Below are 8,506 nucleotides of genomic sequence, written 5' to 3' on the forward strand. Positions count from 1 at the left end.
AGGCAGAGGGAGAAACAGGCTCCATGCACCAGGAGCCCGAAGTGGGATTCGATCCCGGGTCTCCAAGATCGCACCCTGGGCCAAAGGCAGGCGCCAAACCGCTGCGCCACCCAGGGATCCCGATTTATTTATTTATTCATGAGAGACACAGACAGAGGCAGAGACACAGGCAGAGGGAGAAGCAGGCTCCATGCAGGGAGCCCAATGCAAGACTCGATCCCAGGACCCTGGGGTCACACCCTAAGCCAAAGGCAGACGCCTAACTGCTGAGCCACCCAGGCGTCCCAAGATAATCTTTTCTAAAACAATTTTAGGGACACCTGGGTGGCTCAGAGGTTGAGCACTGCCTTGGGTTCAGGTCGTGATCCCGGGGTCCTGGGATTGAATCCCTCATCAGGTTCCCGGCAGGGAGCCTCCTTCTCCCTCTGCCTGTGTCTCTGCCTCTCTCTGTGTATCTCTTATGAATAAGTAAAATCTTAAAAAAATTAAAATTATTTTCTTTAAAGATTTTATTTATTTATTCATGAGAGACAGAGAGAGAGAGATAGGGTCAGAGACACAGGCAGAGGGAGAAGCAGGTTCCATGCTGGGAACGCAGTGAGGGATTCATCCTTGGACTCCAGTACCACTCCCTGGGCCCAAGGGAGACGCTCAACCGTCAAGCCACCCAGGAGTCCCTAAAATTAAAATTAAAACAATTTTAGCCACAGAAGAGACAGCAGCCTGTTTACAAAGGAAAGCTTTGGTCTGGTGGGAAATACACAAACCATGACTAAAATATATTTATAACCATGAGAGGGAAGCTATATGAAATCTATCTGTGCAAACAGGTGTCCCAGGATTGTACTTTGAACAGGTGAGATAAGCAAAGTAGGAACTTTTTGTACCCTTATTACTATTTCCCTTCCAACGTTGGTTCCCGGGCACTCTCATTTTATCAGCAGACAATGGTTTAATGCATATACAGTGATAAGTAGTGGGAATATAAGAACTTCTGGTAGGGCCGAATTGTTATTTGGTCGAAACCAGAGTTCTCTCTTTTTTTTTTTAATCAAACCAACAATTATTAGATTTCCAGGATAGTTTTTCCTTTACTGGGGCCAATTGTTAGATGTCTTCATTCAGTTTTTTCCAAGTTATCATTTGGGAGAACATCACTTTGGATTTGGCTACTGGCTTCCTTGAGAGCAGCATTTGTTTTTGGTTTTTTGGTGGTGTGGTTTTTTAAAAAGCTTTTATTTATTTATTCATGAGAGACCCAGAGAGAGAGAGAGAGAGGCAGAGACACAGGCAGAGGGAGAAGCAGGTTCTCTGCAGGAGCCTGATGGGGGGCTGGATCCCAGACCCTGGAATCATGCCCAGAGTCAAAGGCAGACGCTCAACCATTGAGCCCCCCAGGGGTCCGGAGAGCAGCATTTGAGGCATAAATATCACCAGCAAGGTGGTTTATTTGGCCTCCAGGAACTCGAGTCTGGAATACCCAGGAATCTTAATTGCCAGAGCAACTGGCAAAAGAATAGCATCTAATCAATTTTGAAGATAGTGGCTTTAACTTGAAGGGCAGTGGCAAAAATGGCTCTGAGGCCAGGCGGATGTCCCCACGCCACAGGGCCCAGTTGCTATGATACCCCTTGGGTAACAGTAGAAAGTGCGCTGAGGGCAAATCACAGGCCGACCCCCTGCAATGCCCTCCTTCCCAGGGCTGCTCTGTGGCTTTCCTCAGGCACTCCTGGCTGCCCTAAAACTAAGGGAAGGGAAAACAAATGGTTAACTAATACCTTCCTTGGGGAAGCTCCCCACCATCCTAAGGTTAATGCTTTACTAGAGGGAAAAACAACCGGAGCTTGACAGTAGCCAGGCCTCTCGTATCCCCGGAGTCTTCTTTAGCATATGAAAGTCCTTTGAAAACCTCCCTCCTTCCTTACTTCCCCCAGCTCCCAAGTATATAATCTGTCACCCCTCATAAGCCCCATGCCTCAGGTCTTACTACCCAGCGGTCCTGTCCCTGTGCTTTTTTTAAATTTAATTTAAAAAAATTTTTTTGTCCGGCTTTAATAAAGTCACCTTTTTTTGCACCAAAGATGTTTTGAGAATTCTTTCTTGGCCCTCGGCTCTGGACCTCGCCAGCCTTCTAAAACTGCATCACCCGTATTGTTGGATGCCCCCTCCAAGGGCATTCCCTTCCCCCTCACATACAAAGAGGCAAAAAATGAAGTAGATAATTAGGATGTCTGTCCTAAGGCAATGTGCTTTTATTAGGCTTTTCTTTATTTTTTTTTTAAGATTTTATTTATTCATTCATGAGAGAGAGAGAAGCAGAGACCCAGGCAGAGGGAGGAGCAGGCTCCATGCAGGGAGCCCAACGTGGGAGTGGGACTCGACCCCCGGGGACTCCAGGATCAAGCCCTGAGGCTTTCGCACGCGCTAAGCCGCTGAGCCACCCAGGGATTCCCCCTAGGTTTTTCTTTAAAGCCTCAAACACTATGTCACCTTCACCTTTCTGAACAATTGGGTTAGGGCTATGGTATTTTAGTAAAGCACAGAGAGATTGAGCCCTAAGTGAGAAGTCTGGAATCCAGTTTTGACAGTAGCCAGCCAGTCCTTGGAAGTCTTGTAATTGGCACCTAGTTTTAGGTTTTGGGAAAGTCAGGATGCCTTGAAATCTACCTGGATCCAAAGGTAGCCCTCTTTCCCAGAACAGGTGCCCTAAGTCCGGAACTTGAGTTTGGGTAAAGGGCAATTTTTCTCTGGAGACGTTATGTTCCCTTAAGCTGGAAAAAAAAAAAAATTGTTTTAAGCTCAAAAATTTTAACAGGCAGATGCAATCAGAGAAGCAGATCAGGGGCATATTGTAACAAAGTAGAAACTACAACAGTTAGGTCATCCAAAGCAGCTTCCAAGGTTTATGAAAATTATTGAACATTTCTGGGGCACCTGGGTGGCTCAGTGGTTGACCATCTGCCTTTGGCTCAGGTCGTGATCCCGGGGTCCTGAGATCTAGTCCCCAGTCGGGCTCCCCTAAGGGAGCCTGCTTCTCCCTCTGCCTCTACCCGTTTTCAACTCCAGCAAACGAAGGCTCCCAACCCCATTAGTTTCTATTATCACCAAGGGCTAGAACATGAGAAAAGACTGTTACCAATTTAAGTGTTCCAGGTGACTCCAGCCCCCCAGCCAGCCTCCCCGATGCCCTTCGAATTCCCAATAATAGCGTTCTTCCCCTCTTAACTGGCTCAGAGAAACCGCTGCCTGGTTTGGGAATGCATGGCTGTCCTTGACACCAGAGCTACACTCTCGGTCCTCAACCCCACTGTTGTCCAGCAGCCCATGTCTTGGGGGATTAAAGCAGTTCCAGTAGTCGGGGGCTCTAACAGACCCCAATGGGTTCGTGGCTCTGAACCTAATTCCTCTGTCTAGGCTCTTTGAAAGATATGCACCTTATTCCTCTGCCTTTCTTCCCAGTTCCTCTGACCCTATTCATTTTGGGGGCCAAGATTTGTTAGAAAATATCACACTGGAATTTCTTTCTTCCGAAAGGGGGAACTAATTCTAGCAACTGATGGTAGTAATTAAAATACCCAGCCAGGTGAACTAAATGACCCTTTGACTTTTTTTTAAAGATTTATTTGCTTTGGTGGGGAGGGAGAGGGAGAGAATCTAGAGCAGGTTCCCCACTGAGTGTGGAACCCCACATGGGCCTTGATCTCAAGACCCTGAGATGACGATGACCTGAGCTGAAATCAAGAGTCGGACACTTAACCAACCACCCAGGCTCCCAAACCTTTTCACATCTTTTATTTGCTCTGTGTCTGATCACATGATAGCACCATAGCCAAGTCTGCAGACACTGATCATTTTTGTTCATGTGGGATCAGCTATCATCCTCTTTACAGGCAAAATCTTCAACTGATATCAGTGGAACTCACAAAGCATCTCCCATCAAGATTCAGATAAATCCCTTAAAACTTCTCCTGAGAGTTAATCAATATCCTATAAACAAAGAAGCCCTCGGGGCATCAGGCTTATAAAATAGAGGATTACAAGGTGACTTCATTATCCTCTGCACTTGTCCCTGTAATAATTTGGTTTTCCCTGTGACAAAACTGGGCAGGCTGAGGATGGAGTTTTGTCCTGGACCTCTGACCAATAAATAGCATTGTTATTGATGAGGAGAATTAAAGAAAAATGTTGCTTAAATTAAATCTCCCCACAACCTGCAGTCCTCTGATAAATCCCTGAGACATGCAGAGAGTGACACACTTCTAGGAACTCACGGCTGCCTTAATGTTGATGTGTTATTAAAGACTAAAAGCAACATTTTATTTATCTTTTATTATTTTTAAAGGATTTTATTTATTTATTTGTGAGAGACACAGAGAAAGAGGCAGAGACATAGGCAGAGGGAGAAGCAGGCTCATGTGGGGGGCCTGATGCAGGACTCAATCCCTGGACCCCCGGATCACAACTGAGCCAAAGGTAGGTAGCCGCTCAACCACTGAGCCTCACAGGTGCCCCCTGAAAACTGAGAATTGATGGATTTTCCTTTAGGTGAGTGATCTAGGATGTGAGCGAGCTGGTTTGGCAAATTAACTAAATCTGGAGTACAGATAGTTTCCCATTCCCTCCTGGTCCTTTTAACTAAAAGGAGAAAGATCCTGATTCAGCCCATTGATAAAGAGTTAAATGCTATCCAGGTGGATTCAGCATCTATAGGAAGACCAGATTTTTTTTTTAAGATTTTATTTATTTATTCCAGAAAGACAGAGAGAGAGAGAGAGAGAGAAAGAGAGAGAGGCAGAGACACAGGCAGAGGGAGAAGCAGGCTCTCTGCAGGAGCTTGATGTGGGACTCAATCCCAGACCCTGGGATCACGCCCTGAGTCAAAGACGCCTAACCATTGAGCCACCCAGGTGTCCCAAGACCAGAGTTTTCTTTAAAGACAATTTGAGGGGGATCCCTGGGTGGCGCAGCGGTTTGGCGCCTGCCTTTGGCCCAGGGTGCGATCTTGGAGACCCGGGATCGAATCCCACGTCGGGCTCCCGGTGCATGGAGCCTGCTTCTCCCTCTGCCTGTGTCTCCGCCTCTCTCTCTTTCTCTCTCTGTGACTATCATAAATAAATAAATATTAAAAAAAAAAAAAAGACAATTTGAGGGACGCTTGGGTGGCTCAATGGTTGAATGTCCCTCTTTGGCTCAGGCCATGATCCAGGAGGCCCCAGGATCGAGTCCTGCATCGGGCTCCCTGCATGGAGCCTGCTTCTCCCTCTGCCTGTGTCTCTGCCTCTCTCTGTGTGTGTGTCTCTCATGAATGAATAAATAAAATCTTAAAAAAATATAAAGACAATTTGAAATTGATTCTAGTGGTCATGAACCAATTCACGAGGCTTTTGTGTGCAAGCCTGAATTTTGTTCCAAAAGCTACCAGAATTGCTCAGTGGAGATTTCCAGCAAGTGTTCTAGCATCTTGCCAAAAGTTAGGAGTCTGTTTCTCTAAACCCCTTTCAGGTTGCTCCCATCTGGCTAGTTTACCCATTGTTTGGCCTCATCCTCCCCAATAAGCATGTGGACTAATTGGTATAAATCTCAGAAGCCAATTTGGTAAATTTGAATAACTAGCTAAATTCTTCAGCAGACCGGGGTCCTCAGCCTTAGGGAACTGTAAGAAATTTGGGGTTTCTTTGGCTCCTCAAAATACCTAACTTTAAAAGGGCAGGTTTTGAGGGGTTCAGGAAAGAAAGGAGCAGGGAGAGGTTTGGAGGAAAATGAGGAGAGAATTAGTATCCCAAATAAATAAATAAAATCTTTTAAAAAATAAATAGTATTTTGCAAAAAGGCAATTTTTAGATTCCTTTTTTTTTTTTTTTAATTTTTAGATTCCTGATAACCTTTGAAAGCTTCAAAATACCATTAAATTAGGCATCCTGAGGCACCTGGATGGCTCAGTCGGTTAAACAACTGCCTTGGGCTCAGGTTGTGATTTCAGGGTCCTGGGATGGAGCCCCAGGTCTGGCGGGCTCCCTGCTCAGCGGGGAGTCTGCTTCTCCCTCTCCCTTTACCTGCCTCCTCTGCCCCTACCCCTCAGCTGGTGCCCTCTCACTTTTTCTCAAATACATAAATAAGAGCTTAAAAAATAAACATAAAAATAAATTAGGCATCCCATTTCAGTTTTGCCAATTTTAGAGCCACTTGAGAAAAGTAAGCTTGGGGAGATTTAGCTTCCCCATAATGGCCAGTTCTATTTTTTGTAAAGATTTTATTTATTCATGAGAGATATACAGAGAGGCAGAGACATAGGCAGAGGGAGAAGCAGGCTCCATGCAGGGAGCCCAATGCAGGACTTGATCTGGGATCAGGCCCTGAGCCAAAGGCAGCCGCTCAACCACTGAGCCACCCAGGCATCCCAAGAAGGGCCAGTTCTAAATGACGTTTGCTTTAGAGGCCATTTAGTTGGAAATGTGCAAGAGGAGGAACCACAGTTTGAGAGAGAACGCGAGAGCACACAAATAGAGGGGAGCAGCAAAGGGAGAGGGGGAAGCAGGCTCCCCCCTGAGCAGGGAGCCCGATGTGGGGACTCAATGCCAGGACCCTGGGATCAAGACCTGAGCTAAACCTCCAACTGACTGAGCCCCCCAGGTGCCCCAGAACTGCAGTTTTTTTTTAAGATTTTATTTATTCATGAGAGACCCAGAGAGAGAGGGAGAGACACAGGCAGAGGGAGAAGCAGGCTCCATGCAGGAAGCCAGATATGGGACTCAATCCCGGGACCCCAGGACCACACCCTGGGCCAAAGGCAGGCGCTAAACCGCTGAGCCACCCAGAGATTCCCAGAACTGCAGTTTTTAAACATAAAACTGGTTAGGGTCCCAGAAACGGGAGTGTGGGGGGGACTCAAGGCATTTTGATGACTAAGAACCCATTTCTTAGAGGTTTTCCTCTAGAGTGAGAAGAAAAACTCCTAAACAGCACAGTTTCAACAGAAATAGCCCGGTTCCAACAAAGGTCAGGGCAGTTCCAATGGGAGCATCTCAGTTCCCAAAAGAAGAAAGCCCAAAGGAGTCAGTTCCAACAGGAACAGTCTGGTCCCGGAAAGGATCCAGACCAGAGGCCAAATGAGTACTCTGAGAAAGGACAAAGCCTTAAAACCGATCCTAAATAAAAACCTGGAGAGCTCAGAATGCAAAGAGAGTAGAGCTTGAAATCCAGGAGAGACTTATCCTTCCGTGGTGGAGAAGAAAGCACTGTGCTCATCTGGCTCTGTGGGTTCTGGGAACTGCTTTTCTCACCAGCCTCAGAGTTGTGGGGAGTCTTCTCTGGATCCCACTTCTGATCACCAAGCAATGCTCATCTTAAAAATAAAACAGACAGTTGTTTTACCAGCAAAATGGGTTTATTCATGAATAGCAGAGGAACTCCAATTTGGGACACGCAGGCTATAGCAAAACCATAGGCATGTCCCATAAACAAAGGAGAGGTGCATTATTTTATGGAGAAGGAGGAAGTCGGGAGAGGTTGTTTTGAACTAAAGTCCACTGGAGAGAAACAGGAGTTTAGGGTGATGACAGTTTACTGGCTGAGTTGCAAGGGTCAATGACTTTTTGTGGGAGATGCCACGTCCACCTTTTCCCATCTGGGGAAATGTCATTGATAATTCCTTCCTGGGATGCCTGGGTGGCTCAGCAGTTGAGCGTCTGCCTTCGGCCCGGGCTGTGATCCTGGAGTCCCGGGGTCGAGTCCCACATCAGGCTCCCTGCCTGGAGCCTGCTTCTCCCTCAGCCTGTATCTCTGCCTCTCTCTGTGTCTCTCATGAATAAATAAATAAAATCTTAAAAAAAAAAAATAATTCTTTCCTGTTGGGGATTCTTCTGCTAGAGTCTGTAATTGATACTTTTCCTGTAATTGATGGAGAGTGGTAGGGCTCTCTCTTCCTGACTCGACTTTAGTGAGGTTTTCCTTAATTAATTTGCAGAATAAATCACGTTTTGTTCATCCATTCATCGGTTGATGGGCACTTGGGTGATTTCCACCTTTTGGCTATGCTGAACAGTCCTCCTGTGAACGGGCATGTACAAGGATTTGTCTGAACACCTGTTTTCAATTCCCTTGGGTAGACAGCTAGGAGGAGAATTGCTGAGTCCTAAGATAATTCGAGACCAAATTCGAGCCCAGGCCCTCTAATGCCATAATCAGCTCTGGAAGATTTCGGAGCCCCTTCTGCTATCTCCATGCTTCCGCCTTCCAACCTGGCAGGCCTCAGTTTCCCCCTGTGAGTAGGGGTTGGAACGCCCAGATCACTTCCTCCACCATTACTCTGAACACATGATTAGAGCAATGTACGTTTCCAGGGCAAACCGGGGTACGAAATGTCTGTTGTGCAGGGGACGAGATGGGCCACTCCCTCCAAATCAGATATTTGGTTCCAGCTGCTTGTGCGGCCCCATAGGGCAGGCAAGGAACTTAAGCTGAACCTGAGCAGTCGCCCCCTCCAAGTGGAGACCTGGACTCAACAGGC

Source organism: Vulpes lagopus, chromosome 7, assembly GCF_018345385.1.
Source record: "Vulpes lagopus strain Blue_001 chromosome 7, ASM1834538v1, whole genome shotgun sequence".
NCBI classification, from domain to species: domain Eukaryota; kingdom Metazoa; phylum Chordata; class Mammalia; order Carnivora; family Canidae; genus Vulpes; species Vulpes lagopus.